The 25,514-nt window shown below is 46.3% G+C and overlaps 1 protein-coding gene across 2 annotated transcripts in view; it reads left to right on the top strand.

Moving 5' to 3' along the window:
• The window catches only part of LOC136578566 (lymphocyte antigen 6E-like), a 39,114-nt gene extending 14,028 nt beyond the window's left edge, over window positions 1–25,086 (top strand). Inside the window, exons 1-3 of one of the 2 annotated variants that reach the window (XR_010786644.1) lie at window positions 20,842–20,999; window positions 24,484–24,603; window positions 24,824–25,086. The gene's annotated coding sequence lies outside the window, so the exon portion shown is untranslated. Of the gene's footprint in view, window positions 1–20,841; window positions 21,000–24,483; window positions 24,604–24,823 lie in introns of those variants that run through there. The other variant, XR_010786645.1, reaches the window with a different exon arrangement.
• The last annotated feature ends 428 nt before the right edge of the window (window positions 25,087–25,514 follow it).

The following is a 25,514-nucleotide window of genomic DNA, read 5'->3' as shown; positions in this document are numbered from 1 at the left end:
AGCTATCTTGACGACATTCTGGTGTACTCGCCTGACTGGGACTCACATGTGCGGCACCTGAGGTTGGTCCTGACCCGTTTTGTCAAGTTAGAGAAATGTACATTTGGTTCTAAACAAGTATCCTTCCTTGGTTATGTAATCTCACCCACGGAGATTCAGATGGAGTCTGATAAAGTAGCAGCAATCTCCCAATGGGTCAGACCAGACAACCTCAAGGCTCTCCAGCGGTTCTTAGGTTTTGCAAATTTTTACCGCAAATTCATTAGGAATTACTCAGTTATTGCTCAACCTCTGACCGACCTGACTAAGAAGGGGGCCGACTTGGGTAAGTGGTCGCCTGCAGCCCTTGAGGCCTTTAGCCGTCTAAAAAGGGCATTCACGACTGCCCCAGTGCTAATACAGCCGAACGCACGACTACCCTTTTTTATTGAGGTAGATGCGTCTGAAGTGGGGACAGGAGCAGTATTGTCGCAGGAAGTCAGTGGGAGGTCTGGGTATAGCCCATGTGCGTTCTTTTCGTGGAAGTTCAATTCAGCAAAGCACAACTACGACGTGGGTAACCGTGAATTATTGGCTATCAAATGGGCTCTGGAGGAGTGGCGACACCATCTTGAGGGTGCTAGACACCCAATTACCGTATATACTGATCACAAGAATCTGGTATACCTCGCCAATGCGAAAAGACTCACAGCTCGTCAAGCCAGGTGGGCGTTGTTCTTCGCCAGGTTTAATTTCGTCGTGACATATATTCCAGGAGAGAAGAACGTGAAGGCGGACGCCCTGTCACGGAGTTTCGGGGTACCGAATAGTGAGACCATGACTCCCGAGAATATCTTAGCCCCCGGCGTGGTGGTGGCAGCTGTAGAGTCTAAGTTCATCCCTCAACTACAGGATGCTCAGCAGGACGCTCCTTCGGGGGTGCCGGAGGGCAGATGGTTTGTGCCAGAGACCCTATGCCCTAGAGTCATGGATGAGTCTCACTCGTCGGTTCTCGCCGGGCATCCAGGGTTCCAGGGAACCCTGGAGCTTTGTTCCAGACACTTCTGGTGGCCAGGCATGTCTCAGGAGATCCGCAACTTTGTGAGGGGTTGCTCGGTCTGTGCTCGCAATAAGAGTCGGCGGCGTCCTCCGGAGGGTCCTCTGAGACCACTACCGGTTCCTTCCAGTCCCTGGTCTCACTTATCAGTAGATTTCATCACTGACCTACCAGAATCCCAGAAGTGCACCACTATCTTAGTGGTGGTCGACCGGTTCTCAAAGATGGCACATTTTGTGGCGTTAAAAAAGCTACCCTCGGCAAAAGAATTCGCCACGATTTTTGTAAAGGAAATAATTCGCCTACATGGGGTTCCCCAAAATATTGTATCTGATCGCGGGGTTCAGTTTGTGTCGCAATTTTGGCGTGCCTTCTGCAGAAACCTGGGAACGTCGCTTTCCTTCTCTTCAGCGTTCCACCCGCAGACTAATGGTCAGACTGAGCGGAAGAACCAAGATTTAGTGCAATATTTACGGTTGTTTGCTAGCGAAAAGGCTCATCAGTGGGCAGAATTCCTGCCATTGGCAGAGTTTGCACTAAACAACCGCCTTTGTACTTCCACTGGGGTATCTGCATTTTTTTGTGTATACGGTCAGCATCCTCGCTTCCTTACAGCAATCCCTACTCCGTCTGTCTGTCCTGCAGCTGATGTCGCCACAGATACGCTTCGGGGAGTATGGAAAGAGGTACAGAGAAACTTTGAGGCAGAGGGGGCCCGTGGGCAGTTGCGTAGTGGGAAGAGTCTGTCTGTGTCTGAACCTTACAGGGTGGGACAGAAGGTATACCTGTCTTCTAAAAATCTCAAATTGCGGGTCCCGTCCTTGAAGCTGGCGCCACGTTATGTGGGGCCATTTGCCATCACACGTGTGGTGAACCCACTCGCCTACGAGCTGGGGTTGCCAGCCACATGGAGGGTTCACAGGGTATTCCATAAGTCGCTATTGAAACCTTTTGTCCCTACATGTGTATGCAAGGTGTAGTGCAAAGGCTAGTCCGCAAGTTAGTTGGAGTCTGGGGAAGTGAGAGACTTCCGCTGAGTAGAAAAAACTGCGCCTCATCTGGAGAGGTTCCCAGAATGGAAGAGACTGAGCAATGGCCTGATGTGTGTCCTGGGCCCTATTCACCAAGGCCTCCTTGCTATTAATATTGAGGACTGAGAGAGTGAGAGGAGCCGCCATGCAGCGCTGGGTGCTACCACTAAGTGTGAGAGTGTTAACTGGTAGAGAGAGCGAAAGAGTGGCCGGGAGCAGAACCCCACAGGTAACGTGGTCGGGTCCCGTGCTACCCCCAGGGAAGGAGATAGTGCAGCCACGTGACAAGGCCGCAATCTACCCTACTATCTCCTCGGCTGTGGGCCCGCCCCTCAGACGCTACACCGGTATATAGGACACTATAAGCAGGACGCTATACAGAGGAGATGGAAGGATCGGTATATAGGACATTATAAGCTGTACACTATACAGAGGAGATGAAGGGATCTGTATATTAGAGACTATAAGCCGTACACTATACAGAGGAGATGGAAGGATCTGTATATAGGACACTATAAGCCGGACACTATACAGAGGAGATGGAAGGATCTGTATATAGGACACTATAAGCCGTACACTATACAGAGGAGATGGAAGGACCTGTATATAGGATACTATAAGCTGTACACTATACAGAGGAGATGAAGGGATCTGTATATAGGACACTATAAGCCGTACACTATACAGAGGAGATGGAAGGATCTGTATATAGGACATTATAAGCTGTACACTATACAGAGGAGATGAAGGGATCTGTATATAGGACACTATAAGCCGTACACTATACAGAGGAGATGGAAGGATCTGTATATAGGACACTATAAGCTGTATGCTATATAGAGGAGATGGAAGGATCTGTATATAGGACACTGTAAGTCGTACACTATACAGAGGAGATGGAAGGACCTGTATATAGGACACTATAAGCCGTACACTATACAGAGGAGATGGAAGGACCTGTATATAGGACACTATAAGCCGGACACTATACAGAGGAGATGGAAGGACCTGTATATAGGACACTATAAGCCGGACACTATACAGAGGAGATGGAAGGACCTGTATATAGGACACTATAAGCCGTACACTATACAGAGGAGATGGAAGGACCTGTATATAGGACGCTATAAGCCGTACACTATACAGAGGAGATGGAAGGATCTGTATATAGGACACTATAAGTCGTACACTATACAGAGGAGATGGAAGGATCTCTATATAGGACGCTATAAGCCGTACACTATACAGAGGAGATGGAAGGATCTGTATATAGGACACTATAAGCAGTACACTATACAGAGGAGATGGAAGGATCTGTATATAGGACACTATAAGCCGGACACTATACAGAGGAGATGGAAGGATCTGTATATAGGACATTATAAGCTGTACACTATACAGAGGAGATGAAGGGATCTGTATATTAGAGACTATAAGCCGTACACTATACAGAGGAGATGGAAGGATCTGTATATAGGACACTATAAGCTGTATGCTATATAGAGGAGATGGAAGGATCTGTATATAGGACACTGTAAGTCGTACACTATACAGAGGAGATGGAAGGACCTGTATATAGGATGCTATAAGCTGTACACTATACAGAGGAGATGGAAGGATCTGTATATAGGACATTATAAGCCGTACACTATACAGAGGAGATGGAAGGATCTGTATATAGGACATTATAAGCTGTACACTATACAGAGGAGATGAAGGGATCTGTATATTAGAGACTATAAGCCGTACACTATACAGAGGAGATGGAAGGATCTGTATATAGGACACTATAAGTCGTACACTATACAGAGGAGATGGAAGGACCTGTATATAGGACACTATAAGCTGTATGCTATATAGAGGAGATGGAAGGACCTGTATATAGGACACTATAAGCTGTATGCTATATAGAGGAGATGGAAGGATCTGTATATAGGACACTGTAAGTCGTACACTATACAGAGGAGATGGAAGGACCTGTATATAGGACACTATAAGCTATACACTATACAGAGGAGATGGAAGGACCTGTATATAGGACACTATAAGCCGTACACTATACAGAGGAGATGGAAGGATCTGTATATAGGATGCTATAAGCTGTACACTATACAGAGGAGATGGAAGGATCCGTATATAGGACACTATAAGCCGTACACCATACAGAGGAGATGGAAGAACCTGTATATAGGACACTATAAGCCGTACACTATACAGAGGAGATGGAAGGATCTGTATATAGGACACTATAAGCCATACACTATACAGAGGAGATGGAAGGACCTGTATATAGGACACTATAAGCCGTACACTATACAGAGGAGATGGAAGGACCTGTATATAGGACACTATAAGCCGTACACTATACAGAGGAGATGGAAGGACCTGTATATAGGACACTATAAGCCGTACACTATACAGAGGAGATGGAAGGATCTGTATATGGGACACTATAAGCCGGACACTATACAGAGGAGATATAAGGAACTGTATATTAGAGACTATAAGCCGTACACTATACAGAGGAGATGGAAGGATCCGTATATAGGACACTATAAGCCGTACACTATACAGAGGAGATGGAAGGACCTGTATATAGGACACTATAAGTCGTACACTATACAGAGGAGATGGAAGGACCTGTATATAGGACACTATAAGCCGTACACTATACAGAGGAGATGGAAGGATCTGTATATAGGACACTATAAGTCGTACACTATACAGAGGAGATGGAAGGACCTGTATATAGGACACTATAAGCCGTACACTATACAGAGGAGATATAAGGACCTGTATATAGGACACTATAAGCCGTACACTATACAGAGGAAATGGAAGGATCTGTATATAGGACACTACAGAGGAGATGGAAGGATCTGTATATAGGACGCTATAAGCCGTACACTATACAGAGGAGATGGAAGGATCTGTACATAGGGTGCTATAAGCCGTACACTATACAGAGGAGATGGAAGGACCTGTATATAGGACGCTATAAGCCGTACACTATACAGAGGAGACGGAAGGACCTGTATATAGGACGCTATAAGCCGTACACTATACAGAGGAGATGAAGGGATCTGTATATAAGACACTATAAGCCGTACACTATACAGAGGAGATGGAAGGATCTGTATATAGGAAACTATAAGCCGTACACTATACAAAGGAGATGGAAGGATCTGTATATAGGAAACTATAAGCCGTACACTATACAAAGGAGATGGAAGGATCTGTATATAGGATACTATAAGCCGTACACTATACAGAGGAGATGGAAGGATCTGTATATAGGATGCTATAAGCTGTACACTATACAGAGGAGATGGAAGGATCTGTATATAGGACACTGTAAGCCGTACACTATACAGAGGAGATGGAAGGATCTGTATATAGGACACTATAAGCCGTACACTATACAGAGGAGATGGAAGGATCTGTATATAGGACACTATAAGTCGTACACTATACAGAGGAGATGGAAGGACCTGTATATAGGACACTATAAGTCGTACACTATACAGAGGAGACGGAAGGATCTGTATATAGGACACTATAAGCCGTACACTATACAGAGGAGACGGAAGGATCTGTATATAGGACACTATAAGTCGTACACTATACAGAGGAGATGGAAGGACCTGTATATAGGACACTATAAGCCGGACACTATACAGAGGAGACGGAAGGATCTGTATATAGGACACTATAAGCCGGACACTATACAGAGGAGATGGAAGGATCTGTACATAGGGTGCTATAAGCCGTACACTATACGGAGGAGATATAAGGAACTGTATATAGGACACTATAAGGTATACACTATACAGAGGAGATGGAAGGATCTCTATATAAGATGCTATAAGCCGTACACTATACAGAGGCTCTGATTTCCATACAAGGAAGTAACAATTGTGAGAGGGCTCGGGACTCTAATAAACAGGTCGTTCAGTACATGTATAATTACTGATATATGCTGCTGACCTCATTAAAAACAATGGGGATGCGATGCAAGAGCATGAGGAAAGATAGGACGTGCCACAATTTGTGTATGACCTGATTCAAAAAAATGGGGTTCATACTCGGGAGTTCCGCAATGTACAAATTTTCTCGGCTGTGTGGGAACAGCCTAAGGGCCCTTTTACACGGGCCAATAAATAGTTCAGATTCCCGACGGGTCCTGCTCTATTCACTGACTGATGCCCGTGCCTGTGTAAAACATGGATGTTATCTGGGAAGACCTGTTAGGCGTCTGTGCCCGACAAGTCGTCCTATATAAAAGGGCCCTAAGTAGTGTCTAAGGATCCCAATGTCTCCGTGCCCCATCACAGAGCCCACCTACCACACCCTGTCCTTAAGGCCTTATTCACACGCGCTGCTAAACTCCCTCTCACCTCCCTTTGCCGGCAGCTCCTATAGGCTTCTATTGCCACGATCAGCCGGCAAAGGGAGTAGGAGTGAGAAGGGGGGGGTTAGCATTGCTAAGCTCTCTCCCCCCCGGCTGATGGAATTCTGGGCTGTGAAAGGACTAAAGGTGTTGTCAGACTTCAAAAATTGCAACGAGAACAGGAAATGATGGAAAACAACAAACTACGCTATAGTCTCTGCTTTGATATCCCGTTGGTCCAGTTCCACCTCTAGCATCCTCTCCGCTCGTCTTTGTTTACTGGCCTTGGCGGTCATCTCTACAAAAAGGCATCTGACCGCTGTAGGAAGGTTTGCGAACAGACCGTCAGGCTTTGGGCCAGTAGGGCCGGACCGTAGAACTATTTACCAGGTGAATACTCTTTCTTCTAGATATTTATCTGCCCCCTGCAATGTTTTGTAAACCGGGAAAACCCCTTTACGACCCGGAAGAAGGAAGCGGTGAGTATAGTGTTGCCCGGGGGGGCCGCACCCTGATGTTCCCAGAGACTTCAGAAAGAAATATTTTCTTTGTTTTAGAAAGTAAAACAAGTGACAGTTGTGCAACCAGAGAACAACAGCGCGCCGCGTCCACGACAAACACCACCACAGAATGTTCAGCAACTTACGGAATCTTAACCCTTTCCAAGCAGGTGACACGACGGGCAACTGCTAACCTCCTCCAGTCATACCCCAAGCAAAAAGTGACCATTTCTTCATCACCAGTTATTAGTCATGGCGAGCGATCATGAGAGCGAGTAACACCCGGCATGTCTGTTGGGGAAGGATATCTAATAAGTGGAGATAAAGGCATTGGGGGAGGGGGGGGTATTTATCTTCAGGGGACTTTTTGACCTTTCTATAACTTGCCAGGAGTCATCTTTGCAAAGTTTTGGGCTGCTTTCTTCAGCCTTTCACAGCCCCTCAAGCTCTTCCTCTGTCAGTTGTCTCCCCAATACCAATAATGTGTTTCCCATTGTTTCCAATGTTTTTTCCAGCCCCATTGAAAACAATAGGTGAGGCGTTCTGAGGGAGCACCCAAAGATAGGACATGCCACGATTTTTTTCCCGCAACGAGATGCCATGAGGGAAAAACCGCTCATGTATATGAGTCTATTCAAAAGAATGGAGTTCACATTCATGCTAATTTTGTGCAACTCACAACACACAAAACGCACATAAGATTCCCGCCATGTGAATAAGCCTTTAGGAGGGTAACAATGTTGAGGCATTGCACAAGACCATTGTAACAAGGGGACGAGGCTTCTCATGGAGGCATTGGTGCTGCCCTGCAAACAAAGGATATTAGTGAGCGGCTGGAAGCTACATAATGAGGAGATTGTTAAAGACAATCTAGAAAGTGTCCGTCCCCTTTAAGGCGCGTTTGTTTTTGTGGTGACCTTCATAGTAACTGACAGAAATGACAAACTCCAGTCCTGCAAAATAAAGGTTGTTCTCCTGGGTCATTGTTTAGGCCAAGGAACTGGACATCTGACAGAGGAACAAAAGGCTGTTGTCCCGGCCATACCTGTACCTACATGTGTTGCCAAACTCCGCACCTTTCTGGGCCTTGTTTCATACTGCTGCCCATGAATCCCCTCGGTTTCCTCTCTCATGCAACCATTCTATGACTGTCTTTCAATTATTCTTTTCTCTCTCACCTCTGAAGCAGCTCTCTAGTCTTGGGTATTCCCAACTACTCTTTACCCTTTACTCTATTCTGTACTGAACTTTCTAGCCATGTGACGGCAGTGTTGACACAAAAGCACGGAGGACAACCACGGCCACTTGGATACTACTCAATGAGGGTGGATCCAGTGGCTCGAGGAGCTCCCTCATGTGTTTGTGCGGTGGCAGCAGTACAGGCAATGGTTAACAAATCTTCGGAGTTGGTATTGAACTAACCCCCCCCCCCCCCTCCCCCCCATGACATTTGGAGCGTATACACGCAAGTGCAACCTAAGCACTTATTTCTGGCCCGTCAAATCCAGCTACAATGTGCTCTTGTCATTCTTCTCACTGTTGCTACTACCTTGAACTCGGTTACTCTCCCAATTAAGTACCCTAGTTCAAAGGGGGGGGGGGAGAGAAGATATAGGTGATCTAGGTATTGCAGGTCAACTATTTTTAAATTTTTAATTTTTTTCTTTTTCCTTTTTACAATAAGGTTATGATCTATTTGAAATAGAATACCAGCCTGATTGTCTAGCGGTAATTGGTGCAAGGGGTTCAGAAGTGCCAATTCAGCTGGCAGAAACTGAACCGCTTGAGGTAATTTTTAAAGGGTCACGATGCCTCACGCGCTTCCTTGTGCTGGAAGGTCCTGAAAGCATATTGAGAATTGCGTGATGGGACCCTTGGGAGGTTGTATCAAACTTCACCTGTCCGGTGAGGCTCGTATACACCCCGGGTCTGAAAGTCACCCGACCTTATGTCGGATGGCAGCAGACCAAGCGACACCTCTCCCCGTCCTCACTCTTACGTACGCAGAGGAACAAGCTCTTAGCCCCCTTGGTCCGTCAGTACCCCCTGGCACATGTCCAGGAAGATGCAATTGCAGACACTGTCTCTTTATGTTAACTGAAAGCCCTTGTTAATAATGCATATTCTGAGTTGTTTTTGCAGATGATACCAGGGTGATTGACGACTCCACGCTGGATATGCAGTGGTCACGCAACAAGATATCCTAAAAAAGCAGAATGCCTCCGCATGTCCCAGGACAGGAAGCGGAGTTACAGGCCCTCACTGAGGCGTGTGGAGTGGTTGAAGGTAAGACGGCAACCTTTTACACTGACTCCCGGTATGCATTTGGCATAGCTCATGATTACGGCCTAACATGGAAGGCCAGACAGCTTGTTAAGAATGGTGCAGCGGTGACAAAGTGGAAAGCTCACACCAATTCCTACACCGGAGAAGCAAGAGGCAACGCCATCACAAACCACACAGTGAAGGCAGCGGCCCGGAAGCCGTGGAAGAAAAGAAGAAAAGAAGAATTTGACAATAACTTTGGACTTTGATATAAACCTTGGACTTTGACTACTTTGATATGAACTTGGACTTTGATACAAACTTGGACTTTGATATGCTAAAGACTTTACAGTTACAAGCCAGCAATGAAGAAAAAAGACAAATGGACTAAATATGGGAGCAGCAGAAATAGGGCGGTCAACAGAACTTGCCCACCACGGTCCCTGTGCCCCATGATGGCCCAGCGAATGCACGGAAAGACACACCTACTGGGGGTCCAGAAGTCCGCCTTGAGGTCGTGTCCTCTGGTCTGCTCCGTCGCCTCCGGTGCCGTCCGGCATGGTGTGCCCACAAGGGTCTTTCTGACTTTATTCCTGATAATGTTGCCTCCTGTGGCTAGAAACGCACTGACGCCAAAATCTGCGATCTGCACTGAGCCGTCTTCACCCAGGGGGATGTTTCCAGCCTTAACATCCCTGTGGATCTGGCCGTTCTTATGCAGGTACTCCAGGCCTTCCAGCACCTCCTTCAGCATGGTGGTGATGCTCGCCTCATCCAACACCCCGTTCAAAGCAGCAATGATGTCAACGCTTGAACAAGGACGAGTGGCTCCTGGGTTTTCTGTAGCTGCTGTATCATTTGTCCAATTTTGCATGATCTTTGCCGTAAGCAACAGGGCAGAAGTTAATTTGCCACATAACGCTTGCCTAGACCACTCTACCCATTTCAGGGATTGCAAATTGGCTACATTCAGCTCCCACTTGTTGGGAAGCATGAATATGTGCTTGTTGTTGTTGATGTCTTTTCAGGTTGGAGACCTACCCTGTTACCAAAGTAAATAAGCAGGTAACCGCACAGAAGCTCATGAATGAGATAATCCGCAGATATGGGGTACCGGAAGTAATTGAGTCTAACAAAGGTACAAATGTCACAGGTGAAATAATGCAATAAATCATGTCTGCTTTGGGTATATTTCAGGCTTTTCACACACCCTACCGTCCACGGAGTAGTGGGAAAGTAGATCCATGGGCAATGAAGGAAACGGGTAAATCTTGAATTGAGTGTCTTCCATTAGTTTTTCTTTTTCTCCGGAGGATACATGCCACAGTAGCCAAGTTTGGGAAATGATTCTCTTGTTAATTTTGTCATAGGTCTCTCCAAGGAATTGTCAATAACGCATTCTGTGGTCTCTGCTTCTCTCTCAGGTCCTACAGACAAGCGTCACAATCTGAAACCAGGTGGCAGGTTTGATCCACATGTGTGTATATATATATAGATGCAATCGGAGTGCCAAGGGGGGTGCCGGATGGGTTTAAAGCCAGGGATCAAGTTAAGGCCGGATTTGAGTCCCTGTTTGGAATAGTAACCATCAATAAGAATGTTTGTATATATATTACAACCAGCAGGGGTTCGTGAGCTATACAAGAGATGCACTTTAGGGGCTTGCTGATCAGTTGGGCCCCACAGCCACCATGGCTTTCCGGAACCGAGTGGCTCTGGATATGATGCTAGCCGAGAAAGGTGGTGTTTGTAAAATGATTGGTGAAAACTTGCTGTACATATATTCCAGATAATATAGGCCCCACAGGTAAAGTGACTATCGCAATAAAGAAATTGGCCACATTGTCAGAAGAGCTGAAGCGTAATTCTGGGATAACTAACCCCTGGGATGAGTGGTTTGTATGGACCGGACAATGGAAACAATTCTTAATGCAGATAGGAATAGGGATTCTGGTTACTCTTATCATACTCTTGCTACTTTCTGTCTGTATTGTGCCCTGCATAAAACGCTCCTGTGCCAAGCTTACAGATCAGATGGTGCCTGTTGCTCCCGTATATGTGATGCGGAAACCCCAGGCGATGGCTATATGCCTATAATACAACAGAGCGATTTGTCCCCTTATGGATCTGTCTCAGCAGAAGCAGGGGTGACCACTCTAGTCTCCCAGCCATTAGACTAGAGTAGCATGTGTGTTGTAGATCCCTTCTGTGTCTACTAGGTCTTCGTGTTTAGTTAGTTAGGATTAGTAGTCGGGGAAGGGATTAGCCCTTGGACAGCTGACCAACAATGATAGGTAGGGCATAGATCATAAACTAGAGATAGGGAAAGCAAACCTTACCCCGCCCAGTAGAAGTTATAAGGTATTGTTTATTTTGAGACAGTTTCTTTATTTTTTATGAACCTGTACTTTCTCAGTTTCAGTAGTAATTGTGTTCCCTATATCAGCCTCAGTAGTAACAGTGTTCCCCACAGTGGTCCCAGTCATAATAGTGACCTTCATAATAATAGTGTCCCCTAAATCAGTCTCAAAAGTAAGTGTTCACCACAGTGGCCCCAGTAGTAATACTGTCCCCTATATATCAGCCCCAGTTGTAATAGTTTCCCCTATATCAGTTCCAGTAGTAACAGTGTTCCCCACAGTGGCCCCAGTCATAATAGTGACCTTCATAATAATAGTGTCCCCTAAATCAGCCTCAAGAGTAATAGTGTTCGCCACAGTGGCTCTAGTAGTAATATTGTCCCCTATATATAATCACCAGTAGTAATAGTGACCCCTACAGTGGGCCCAGTAGTAATAGTGTCCCCTCGATCAACCCCAGTAGTAATATTGACCCTCACAGTGGCCCCAGTAGTAATAGTGTCCCCTATGTCTGCCCAGTACTAATAGTGTCCCCCACAGTGGCCAAAGTAGTAATAGTGTCCCCTATATCAGCCCCAGTTGTAATAGTGTCCCCCTATATCAGCCCTAGTAGTAATAGTGACCCCCATAGTAGCCCCAGTAGTAATTGTGTCCTCTATATCAGCCCCAGTAGAAATAGTGTCCCCCACAGTGGCCCCAGTAGTAATAGTGTCCCCCTATATCAGCCCTAGTAGTAATAGTGACCCCCACAGTGGCCCCAGTAGTAATAGTGTCCCCCTATATCAGCCCTAGTAGTAAGTGACCCCCACAGTGGCCCCAGTAGTAATAGTGTCCCCTATATCAGCCCCAGTAGATATGTCCCCCACAGCGGCCTCAATAGTAATAGTGACCCCTGAGATATACCTACCTGCTACTTATCTTTAAAGGACTGCTGCTCCTCTGCTCGTCACTGCTGCGGGGATAAGTATGTGCGCCCGGATGCCTCCTCCCATCTCCTGTCCTACTGCAGAACCAAGGAGAAGAGGTCAGAGGAGGAGGATCCTGGGTGCACACACTGCCGTCAGTACTGCGGCATCCCAGCTAGTAATCACCTTCATGGTGATCAGACGTCCCAAAAGTGAAACAAAAGGCTGTCCCACCCACTTAGAGACTGTGGGGTAAGAGGGACACAGGGTCCAAAAGTGTGACTGTCCTACCTAAATCAGGACATCTGGTCACCTTAGGTTAATACTACTTGCTGCTACCATCTCAGTGCCTCCATTACTGTGTAGTGGCCCAGAATGTCTATTCCTGGTCCCTGCATAAATGTCATACATGTAATGTTGTTTGTGTAGATGCACTGTGCAAATTGTCTAGTCTCCTGGTATGTGTATTGCACAGCTGCAGCAAGTGAGAGATTAATGTCTGCATGTGGCTGGGATATGTCTGTAAAAGTATCATGTCCTGTCATGTGGTATGTTAGAGACTGAGTGCTTGAGAGTGGGAAAGAGAGTCCATCACGGGGTTTATCATCTTCAATGGTAGAGAGGAGTGGAGTGCGGGCTGCATGGGGGTACCTTCAACCCTCATGTGGTGAAGAGTCATGGAAGAGGAAGAGCAGTTTCCCGAGGGCCCTAATGCTAGAACAATTGGAAGAGAAGAGTGAAGAGAAAGAGATAGGAGAGCGTGAAGAAAGTCAAGATCACCGTGTAGAGGTTGTCAGAACCTGCAACTCTCGGGGCCGCCGTGCCCACACCACCGGTCCTGCCACCCGGGTTACAGGAGTGCGGCGTAGGGGAGCCCCGGTTCTTGGGATCTCCCCGGGCCGCTGTAAGACTGGTCGCCGCCGGGTTGCTAGGGAGGCAGCAGGTGCTTCTCTAGTCACTTGACTACCAGGCTGGCTTCCCTAGTAACTGTCTGTGCAGCAAGACTGGGGGCGTGTCCCCAGCACCTCCCTGATTAGCCCTGCTGCTGTCAGGCTCCCTGCCCCAATCAGCTGCTGGGGAGGGAGCACTGACAGCATTTAAATATGTGTGTTTTTCCTTTCAGCCCTTGCCAGTGTTAGTTTGGTTCTCCAGCTGCACCCGCGTTTATTCTGACTGCTCTTGTGACCCCGGCTTTCCTGACCTCTGCTTTTGGACCTTGACTACGTTTTGCCTTCCCCTCTGTACTGCATATCCTCCTGTTGCCGACCCGGATTGTCTGACCATTCTACCGTTTGTTTGTCTTCCCGTGTCCCGCTTCCCTAGTGAGGGTAGGGACCGCCGCCCAGTTGTCGCCCTGGGGGTTAGCCCAGGGGGGCAAGTAGGAAGGGACAGGGGTTGCGGGATATCTCAGGGACCCCCATATCCCGGACACTGTCCTGACAGAGGTACTTCAAAAAGTGAGTGTCTGTGGGGAGTTTGCCCCTTCCCCTTTCAGGAGCTGTACCATACAGATAACGAGGACTGTAGGACTGGCATCCTCCTGAGTTTCCTCCCTAACCTCCTTTCTTCCATCTTGCCTGGATTGGTGTGTTCTTAAGCTGTAAAGTGTTAAAGTTTTACAAGTAAAGTTTTACCAGGCCTTGACCGTTCTCACAGACTGAGGTACTTAATTACTAAAGCATGTGTGGACTCTCTTTATTATCGCCGAGGTTTATTCCGGTGAGTAGAGGAACGATGGCGTCACGTAACAACCTAAATTTCTTCAGCATGTATATTGGGTATCCCTCTCCTAGGGGTGTCCAGAAGAGGCCCAGCGATACTCTGACCGAGGCTATGTGTATACCTCTGGGGGGGGAGTCTGGTAAGTGCCACCGTGACAAGTGACTGCTTTACCCTCCCAGCTCCTCAGCGTATGCCCCGTGTCCTGAGTTACGCTTCGAGACGCTGCAACTGTATGAATTACAGTGGCCACATCCATCAGTAACACTTCCTTGATTGGTCGCTATGGGCAACAAGAGCTCAGCGTTCACTTAATGCTCTGCTGAGGTAACATGAAAGCTGCGCTGTGATTGGTTGCCGGGGTAACGAGGCCTGCTCTTCCTTACACAGTTGAGCACAAGCTTCTAATGTCACCTCTTCTCTCTGATTGTCGGATCTGTCTGTGTCCAGAGATTTATAGATGAGCAGACAACTGGAGAGAAGCGACAAGAGCAGTGGCGTATACATTATATATCCATATGTGCCCATCACAGTGTGCTAACAATTATATGTCCCTATCAATAATATTCTGGGGTGTTCTATACAAAGTGTCTCCTTTATTAGAGACCCCCCTCTTATAGTGCACTTGGATGCGCCAAGAAATCATCCCCCACACCAATACGCCACCAGCCTGACAGGAAGGGGTCATCGGTTCATGCTGCGTGCGCCAAATTCTGACCTGCCATCCAGAAGCGTAACTTGAAGCTGCCGGGCCCCAATGCAAAATCTGCAACTGGGACCCCAACTATAAAGCTTCACTGATAGTATTAGTTTGCAATATGGGGAAGAGAGTCTTTATGGGCCCCCTAGGGCTCCTGGGCCCAGGTGCGACCGCATCCTCTACCCCCCCTATACTAACGCCCCTGCTCCCATCAGCACGGGGCAACAGATACCTGGATCCATCTGACCAGATGTTTTTCCGCTGCTCAGTGATATCATTTTTGTGCTCTTTGCCTCTTGGAGTCTTGCCTTTCTGTTATTTTAGACACAATGGCGCTGGAACACTAAGGCCTCATTCACATGGGCGACTTTACGTGGCTATTAAGCCGCGATAAAACGGCTGAAAATCGCGACCATTCATTCACATCGGGTGCGTGAAAAAAATTGCACTGTCAAAATGTCAAATCTGCGTTTTCGGTCGCGATTTTTCACACTGCGTTAAAAGACAGGTCTTGACCTATCTTTTACCGAAAAATGGTGGAAGCTCCCATAGATTCGTATTGGAGCTGGAAAAAGGGGAGGGATGGGGGATTTACCTACGTACGGCGCTCAGAAATTAAGACAGCTGCTGCTATTTAAGCATTGGATGTAATTTCAGCCAATTTCTGCCAATCGGTGGAATTCCGCACTGGAGCGTATTTTTCACATGATACGCCCATGTGAATGGACGACAAAATGCTAATTAATCTCAGGTCTCAATCGCAGCTATTCATTGTTTTGATTTTTTTTTGGTCGTCATGTGGCCTTCGTAAAAACGCATTGCCCCTGTAAATGAAGCCTAAAGAGCGGCAAGTTAGTTGTTCGGACACTTTAGTTGCAGCACAAGCGTTATATTCAGCTGCTCTTCACTATGTAACGCCTGTTGGTCAGAACCATTCCTGACATCCTCCTCTGACCCCTTTATTATGAGGAGTTGTTTCCATCCACAGGATCCTCTTTCGCTGGATGTTTTTCCTCAATCACACCATTCTCTGCATACTCTCCACACTACATGAGAACCCCCCCCCCGTGGTTGGCAATAAAGCTCCGGCTAGTCTAGCACCGATGACCGGGCCTCGTTGGAAGTCACCAGGTTGTTGGATTTTCTCTACCGTGGTTTCATACTGCATCTAGTCCATGGCTTTGTTATATTCTGTATTCTCCTGTTGTCCGTGTCTGCTATAATCAGTGCTGCCCATTACATAATTTCCTGTATGACATGATATGTTGAAGTTGGGGGACCCCCTTTGATTCCGGTTGGTCCTCTGCTGGTTTCGGCCATTGTTGTTAGTTGGTCATTAGCTTTATTACCTCTCATTACTTATTTCATAGTCATTTGGGTTAGAAGAAAGGACAGCACTATGAGATGAGATTTGGGTATAATTGTAATGGGGTAACGCTACCGCATTTCCCCTTACTAATCGGAGCAGCATACAGCCACTGTAAGAACAGCTGATGGCCATGTGTTCAAGCCCCGGCGGGAGGGGGAACGGGGAGAAAGATGATTGGCAATTGCAGCGCTGCTTAAAGGTGCCTTCACACTGGCGATAAAATTGTGCAATGCGAAAGTGAGCGGATGGTGATTTGGGTGTAGTCAGGTTAGAAGTGAGGAGGGTGGTCTGTGATTTGGGTGTAATTGGGTTAGAAGTGAGGAGAGAGGTCAGTGATTTTGGTGTAATCAGGTTAGAAGTGAGGAGAGGGGTTGGTGATTTGGGTGTAATCGGAAATAAGTGAGGAGAGGGGTTGGTGATTTGGGTGTAATCGGAAATAAGTGAGGAGAGTGGTTGGTGATTTGGGTGTAATCGGGAATAAGTGAGGAGAGGGGTTGGTGATTTGGGTGTAATCGGAAATAAGTGAGGAGAGGGGTTGGTGATTTGGGTGTAATCGGGAATAAGTGAGGAGAGGGGTTGGTGATTTGGGTGTAATCAGGTTAGAAGTGAGGAGAGGGGTTGGTGATTTGGGTGTAATCGGAAATAAGTGAGGAGAGGGGTTGGTGATTTGGGTGTAATCGGAAATAAGTGAGGAGAGGGGTTGGTGATTTGGGTGTAATCGGAAATAAGTGAGGAGAGTGGTTGGTGATTTGGGTGTAATCGGGAATAAGTGAGGAGAGGGGTTGGTGATTTGGGTGTAATCGGAAATAAGTGAGGAGAGGGGTTGGTGATTTGGGTGTAATCGGGAATAAGTGAGGAGAGGGGTTGGTGATTTGGGTGTAATCGGAAATAAGTGAGGAGAGGGGTTGGTGATTTGGGTGTAATCGGGAATAAGTGAGGAGAGGGGTTGGTGATTTGGGTGTAATCAGGTTAGAAGTGAGGAGAGGGGTTGGTGATTTGGGTGTAATCGGAAATAAGTGAGGAGAGGGGTTGGTGATTTGGGTGTAATCGGAAATAAGTGAGGAGAGGGGTTGGTGATTTGGGTGTAATCGGGAATAAGTGAGGAGAGGGGTTGGTGATTTGGGTGTAATCGGGAATAAGTGAGGAGAGGGGTTGGTGATTTGAGTGTAATCAGATTAGAAGTGAGGAGAGATTTTAACATTACAAGTCCCATAGACCCCTGCAGAAAAAGAAACGCTGCGAATTTCGCAATGAAAAAAAACTGTAGTAGGTAGTCACCCTGATAATGGGTGTAATCGGGATAGAAGAGAGGAGGCTGGTCAGTGATTAAGCATAATTGGGATAGAAGTGAAGAGGGTGGTCAGTGATTTGGGTGTAATCCGATTAGAAGTGAGGAGAGAGGTCGGTAATTTTGGTGTAACTGGGTTAGAAGTGATGACAGTAGTCGTGATTTTGATGTATTTTAGAAAAAAGTGAAGAGAGGGGTCGGTGAGTTGGCGGTAATCAGATTAGAACTGAGGAGAGAGGTCGGTAATTTTGGTGTAATTGTCTTAGAAGTGATGAGAGTAATCGTGATTTTGATGTATTTGGGAAAGAAGTGAAGAGAGGGTTTGTGAGTTGGGTGTAATCAGGTTAGAAGTGAGGAGAGTGGTCAGTGATTTTGGTGTAATCAGATTAGAAGTGAGGAGAGAGGTCGTGATTTGGGTGTAATCAGGTTAGAAGTGAGGAAAGAGGTCGTGATTTGGGTGCAATCAGATTAGAAGTGAGGTCGGTGATTTGGGTGTAATCAGCTTAGAAGTGAGGAGAGGGGTCCGTGGTTTGGGTGTAATCGGGAAAAAGTGAGGAGAGAGGTCGGTGATTTGGGTGTAATGAGATTAGAAGTGAGGAAAGAGGTCAGTGATTTGGGTGTAATCAGGTTAGAAGTGAGGAGAGGGGTCCGTGATTTGGGTGTAATCGGAAAAAAGTTAGGAGAGTGGTTAGTGATTTGAGTGTAATCAGATTAGAAGTGAGGAGAGTGGTCGGTGATTTGGGTGTAATCAAGTTAGAAGCAAGGAGAGTAGTGGGTGATTTGGGTGTAATCAGATTAGAAGTGACGAAAGTGGTCAGTGATTTGGGTCTAATTGGGTTAGAAGTGAGGAGAGTGGTCGGCAATTTTGGTGTAATTGGATTAGAAGTGAGGAGAGTGGTTGGTGATTTGAGTGTAATCAGATTAGAAGTGACGAGAGTGCTCCATGATTTGGGTGTAATTGGGTTAGAAGTGATGAGAGTAATCATGATTTTGATGTATTTGGAAAAGAAGTGAAGAAAGGGGTCAGTGAGTTGGGTTTAATCAAGTTAGAAGTGAGGAGAGTGGTGGGCGATTTAGGTGTAATCAGATTAGAAGTGAGGAGACTGGTGGGCGATTTAGGTGTAATCGAGTTAGAACGACGAGAGTGGTCAGTGTTTTTGGTGTAATCGGATTAGAAGTGAGGAGAGGGGTCGGTAATTTGGGTGTAATCCGATTAGAAGTGAGGAGAGGAGTCGGTAATTTGGGTGTAATCGGATTAGAAGTGAGGAGAGGGGTCGGTAATTTGGGTGTAATCAGATTAGAAGTGAGGAGAGGGGTCCGTGATTTGGGTGTAATCTGGTTTGAAGTGAGAAGAGTGGTCTGTGTTTTGGCTGTAATCGGGTTAGAAGTGAGGAGAGAGGTCGGTGATTTGGGTGTAATTGGGTTAGATGTGATGAGAGTGGTCGTGATTTTGATGTATTTGGCAAAGAAGTGAAGAGAGGGTTTGTGAGTTGGGTGTAATCAGGTTAGAAGTGAGGAGAGTGGTCAGCAATTTAGGTGTAATCGAGTTAGAAAGACAAGAGTGGTCAGTGATTTTGGTGTAATCGGATTAGAAGCGAGGAGAGTGGTGGGTGATTTGGGTGTAATTGGATTAGAAGTGAGGAGGCTGGTCGGTGATTTGGGTGTAATCGGGATAGAAATGAGAAGGTTGGTCGGCAATTTGGGTGTAATCGTTTTAGAAGTCAGGAGGCTGGTTGGTGATTTGGGTGTAATCGGGATAGAAGTGAGGAGGGTGGTTGGTGATTTGGGCATAATTGAGATAGAAGTGAGGAGGGTGGTTGGTGATTTGGGTGTAATTGTGTTAGAAGTGAGGATGGTGGTCGGTGATTTGGGTGTAATCGGGATAGAAGTGAGGAGGGTGGTTGGTGATTTGGGCATAATTGGGATAGAAGTGAGGAGGGTGGTTGGTGATTTGGGCATAATTGGGATAGAAGTGAGGAGGGTGGTCGGTAATTTGGGTGTAATCGGGATAGAAGTGAGGAGGGTGGTCGGTGATTTGGGTGTAATCGGAAGAGAAGTGAGGAGGGTGGTCGGTGATTTGGGTGTAATCGGGATACAAGTGAGGAGGGTGGTCGGTGATTTGGGTGTAATCGGGATACAAGTGAGGAGGGTGGTCAGTGATTTGGGTGTAATCGGGATACAAGTGAGGAGGGTGGTCGGTGATTTGGGTGTAATCGGGATACAAGTGAGGAGGGTGGTCGGTGATTTGGGTGTAATCGGGATACAAGTGAGGAGGGTGGTCAGTGATTTGGGTGTAATCGGGATACAAGTGAGGAGGGTGGTTGGTGATTTGGGTGTAATCGGGATACATGTGAGGAGGGTGGTCGGTGATTTGGGTGTAATTGAGATACGAGTGAGGAGGGTGGTCAGTGATTTGGGCATAATTGAGATAGAAGTGAGGAGGGTGGTTGGTGATTTGGGTGTAATTGTGTTAGAAGTGAGGATGGTGGTCGGTGATTTGGGTGTAATCGGGATAGAAGTGAGGAGGGTGGTTGGTGATTTGGGCATAATTGGGATAGAAGTGAGGAGGGTGGTTGGTGATTTGGGCATAATTGGGATAGAAGTGAGGAGGGTGGTCGGTAATTTGGGTGTAATCGGGATAGAAGTGAGGAGGGTGGTCGGTGATTTGGGTGTAATCGGAAGAGAAGTGAGGAGGGTGGTCGGTGATTTGGGTGTAATCGGGATACAAGTGAGGAGGGTGGTCGGTGATTTGGGTGTAATCGGGATACAAGTGAGGAGGGTGGTCAGTGATTTGGGTGTAATCGGGATACAAGTGAGGAGGGTGGTCGGTGATTTGGGTGTAATCGGGATACAAGTGAGGAGGGTGGTCGGTGATTTGGGTGTAATCGGGATACAAGTGAGGAGGGTGGTCAGTGATTTGGGTGTAATCGGGATACAAGTGAGGAGGGTGGTTGGTGATTTGGGTGTAATCGGGATACATGTGAGGAGGGTGGTCGGTGATTTGGGTGTAATTGAGATACGAGTGAGGAGGGTGGTCAGTGATTTGGGTGTAATCGGGATAGAAGTGAGGAGGATGGGTGGTGATTTGGGTGTAAAAAGGATACAAGTGAGGAGGGTGCTCGGTGATTTCGGGGTTAGGGGTTACTGGCAGCATTCTCATCATGGGAACCACAGGTAAGTGATGTGTGTTTTTCAAATGCGGGCGGGTTGCTAAAAGACACTTGCATGTAGTGGGTCAGTTTACAATCTATACATCGCTGCTTGCCTTTAGGGGCGGAGGGGTGGATGAAAATGCTGGTTTTTCTGGAAATGTCCTTATAAACACACAAAGACCTGTATACGTATATATAGAGAGGAAAAGCCTCCCGGGTCACACAGCGCACGATGGCAGCGTACACAAGCCTCCTCCTGGTGATCGCCCTCTGTGCGGCCGCAGGTAAGACCCTCCACCTGCCCGACAATACTAGACTAGAATGATGGGGATGTAGAGCTGTGTGCACCTCTGATTGTATCACACATGATGGGATTAGATACACAGCTCAGCAGACAGTATCATACATGATGGGATTAGATACACAGCTCAACAGACAGTATCATACATGATGGGATTAGATACACAGCTCAGCAGACAGTAACACACATGATAGGATTAGATACATAGCTTAGTGGACAGTAACACACATGATAGGATTAGATACACAGCTCAGCAGACAGTAACACACATGATAGGATTAGATACACAGCTCAGCAGACAGTATCACATATGTTAGGATTAGATACACAGCTCAGAGGATAGTATCATACTTGATAGGATTAGATACACAGCTCAGCAGACAGTACCATAAATGATAGGATTAGATACACAGCTGAGCAGACAGTGTATCACATGACGGGATTGGGGTGCATTCACTCTTCCGTTAGTGCTGTCACGTATAATTCCATCTCTTTGCTTTTTTCCACCATCGATTTCATTGGGTGATTAGGCTAAATTAAGGGGCGTTTAAACGGAACCTTTATCATTCCAAAAATTGTTCAAACGAACAAAAGTGACCAATAATCATTCAGTTTAAATCCGAGCCAATGAATGAAGGATAAACGAGAATCGTGCGCTTCCCATTCGTCGTTCAGCTTCAGTCGGCTTCTCGTTGCGCTTAAACTCTGATAGGAATGTGAGAGACCCAACAATCTAAAAGAAGACTGCTCGAGCGCGAATGTGATGATGTCACCAGCTCGTTCACTCGGGCAAAAGAGAATCATGAGGTTCCCCTTAAGTGTAAAAGGAGCGTAAGTTTAACCCCTTAGTAACAAGGCCGTTTCATTTTTTTCCTAGCCACCTTCCAGAAGCCATAACCTTTACATTTTTCTGTCCACATGGCCGTCTGAGGGCTCGTTTATTGCGGGACAAGTTATATTTTTAATGGCATCATTTTGGGGTACATTTAATGTATTGTACAACTTTTATTAGTATTTTTTAAGTGGATTGGGGAAAAAGAAAAAATTCTGCCATTTATTTTTTTGATTTCATAATCTAAATATATTTGCAAAATAAATAATGTGATGCTATTGTTCTCTGGGTCAGCAAGATTCCAGCGACACCAAGTTTATGCAGTTAGGCTGCCTGTCCACGGGCGTTGCGGTATCCCGCGGCGGATCTCCGCTGTCAGCCTATCTGACAGATAGGCTGACCGCGGAGAATCAAGGTAAATTCGCAGCATGCTGCGAAATGCTGCCCGCTAGCGGAGAATCGCAATGATTCTCCGCTCATGGACAGTGGGAAGCGCTCTCCATAGCAACGCTGTAGAGAGCTTTCACTGCATTCCCCGCGGCCGGATTATCGCCACGGGGATCGCGATTCCCACCCGCCCGTGGACAGGAGGCCTTATTTTTATGTGTTGCTATTTTTGCACACAAAAAATACTTTTTTTTTAAGTTTTCCTTTTGTGTCGCCGCATTCCGAGAGCCGGAGCATTTTTACGTTTCCACTGACTGAGCTCTACGGGGGCTTGTTTTTTGCGGGATGGACTTTAGTCTTCATTTATCCAATTTTTGGGAACATATAACATTTGGATTGCTTTTTATTCCATTTTTTTCCAGGGGCAAGATTATCAAAATCTGCAGTCCCGGCCTGCTGCGAATTCCTAACAGCTGCAGTATAAGTAATATGTGATATTAACTCTGCCGGCCGGTACGATTATGTCATTACCAAATTTATATAATTTTTTTTTTTCTTATCCACACTGTTTTAAAAAGTGTTGTTTTTTTACTCACTGCATTCAAAGACCCCTAACCTTTTTCTTTTTTTGTCAACAGTGCAGGATGAGTTGTACCATTTGTTAACCCATGCGACGTTTTGATCACTAATCAAACCATATGTGATTTTTCTTTTGCATAGTAAAGCAGGAAGGATGGGGTTTGGACGTTTTATTTTTTTATTTTTTTATTTTCGTCCCACTGGGTAACCTGGATATCACCATATTTTATCGTTCTTCTAATACACTGCTTTACTTATGCATAGCAGCATATTATAAAGTCTATGCAGCTAAGGGGTTATTCACATAAGCATATATATCAGCCACTGTTTTCACGGCCAGCTGATATACGCTACCATCTGAGCTGTTTCCCTCTTTCCGGCTCTCTGCCTCTTTCCTCCCCTCCGGCTGTTTGCAATGGGAGGGGGCAGAGCTAAGCTCCACCCATCCCACCCCCTCCCATTGCAAACAGCCAGAAGGGAGGAGAGAGGCAAAGAGTCGGAAAGAGGGAAACAGCTCAGATGGTGGCATATATCGGCCAGCCATGAAAATAGGCTTGTGTGAATAAGGCCCAAGCCTCATAGATTATTGTAGCTGGCAGACTTGTAGGCCAAATTCAAGTATCCAGGTGCCATAGCAAACCATTGGGACCACACGATCCCATCACAAGCCCCCTCCTTCTGTCAACCTTTCACATGCCGTGGTCCCACTGACTGCGGCATGTAACATGTTAAACACAAGATTTCTCTGGTCCCTGCTGTTTGAGCAGGTGTCAGGCTGTCATCCGACAGCTGAGCACCCGCTCTCCCCGTGCCAGGCTTCTGTCAAAAATCGGAGCATCAGAATAAAGACCGTTAACAGCAGCCATCAGAAGAAGTTTGAGAGGTCGTTAAGGGGTTAATATGTGCTATGTTTGTATGTAATATGCACATAAATAGCACATGTTGCATGTTTTTTTGCATCAATGAAACGCACATGCAAAATACAGTCCTGTGAACGAACCAAATGCGTTTGTGTGAATAAGCCCTAAAGGTGTACTCACACGGGCAATTTTCTCAGAGTTCTGTCCGATTCCGAGAGCGGCGGCACTCAGCGGGAGAAGAATGCATTATACACATCAGCGAGTTTTTTCCCCCTGGACCGATAGTCCGTTATAAAAATCGCTGCACGCTCCATTCATTCTAGAATCGCTGATTATTTTCTGTGGCAGCGTTTAAAAAAAACTCATTGCAATCACATGCCATGCGATCTGTATGCGGTGAGTTTGTAACACGGGTGACTATGGGGATCACATGGAAAAAAGAACCAGCAGCAGAGAAAAATGTGCGAAAAATCACATTAAAATATCAATAAAATTGCATGAAAATCACATGGAAAATGGTCAGTTTTCCATTGATCAAAGTTGCACTTGCCCATGTGAATACAGCAGCCCAGCAAACTGTATCACACATGACAGGATTAGATACATAGGTCAGCAAACTGTATCACACATGGCAGGATTAGATACATAGGTCAGCAAACTGTATCACACATGACAGGATTAGATACATAGGTCAGCAAACTGTATCACACATGGCAGGATTAGATACATAGGTCAGCAGACAGTATCACACATGATTGCCTTAGATACATGGCTGTGTGTAACCCGTACTTTCTCCCACTTTGCTGCAGCTCACTCTCTTCAATGCTACACCTGTCAAACAGTATTAAGCAACGCCAAATGCCTGAAAACGACAAGGTGCACTAAAGATGAAACGTATTGTCGGACGTCGGTGCATTCAGCCACAATCGGTGAGTTCATCATCTCAGTTCTATAATTCCCGTGGCCCTGAAGTTCTCCTCATTCATCAACAGCCGAGCCCCAGAATACAGAAACTGCACATATATGATGATGTCATGTAATCCTGGGAATGACAGACAGGTGGTCTGAGCTCCACCCCTTTCTGTAGCCAGTAGTAGTCACCTGACTACAGCCAATCAGTTTCTCATATTTCAGTTTTCTCTCTTGTAGGTACATTTGTGATTTCCTTGATCTCTAAGGAGTGTGCACAGTCTTGCACTCCCGCCAACAGCAGTTTTGCTTTTATCTCCAATCATGTCACCTGCTGCACCACTGATCTCTGTAATTAAAGCGGCGGCGCCAGCATTAGGTCCAGCTGTGCCGCCATCATCTTGGCGCTGGGATCCATCCTGATCATCCTGAAGAGCTCGGTGCTGTAACCTCAGAGATGTGAGACCAGCGCAGAATGTAGTAATAAAGAGACCGTAACTTCACTGATGTGTCAGTCATCATTGTTCTATTTTCAAGATCTCTGCTTGCTGGTGGTGAATGGAAATATTCTTGTTCACATCTGGAGGCTGAAAATCTGCTCTGATTTTATAATTCTCACAGATGACGGTTTGTAACAATTGTATCCAGTCTGGACAATCCTCTGTGAAGTAACAGCATCGAATCGACTGATACACTGTAACAAATTATCAAGACAGAAAAAAATGCTGAGGATGACGTCTTTCTATCAGTTAGGGCTCATGCACACAGGCGTATGCGTAAAACACTGCGGGTCTCAGTGCAGCATTTTACCCATTTTGTGACCATACGTTAAGGTGACCCGATTTAGGCGGGACAGTGCCACTTTGGGACCCTGTGTCCTGTTTTCCACCAGGACCCCAGATGGAACAGCCATTTGTCCTGCTTTTGGGAC

The sequence above is a fragment of the Eleutherodactylus coqui genome, chromosome 9 (genome assembly GCF_035609145.1).
Source record: "Eleutherodactylus coqui strain aEleCoq1 chromosome 9, aEleCoq1.hap1, whole genome shotgun sequence".
Lineage (NCBI taxonomy): Eukaryota > Metazoa > Chordata > Amphibia > Anura > Eleutherodactylidae > Eleutherodactylus > Eleutherodactylus coqui.
This window is presented reverse-complemented; position numbering and strand designations above follow the sequence as displayed.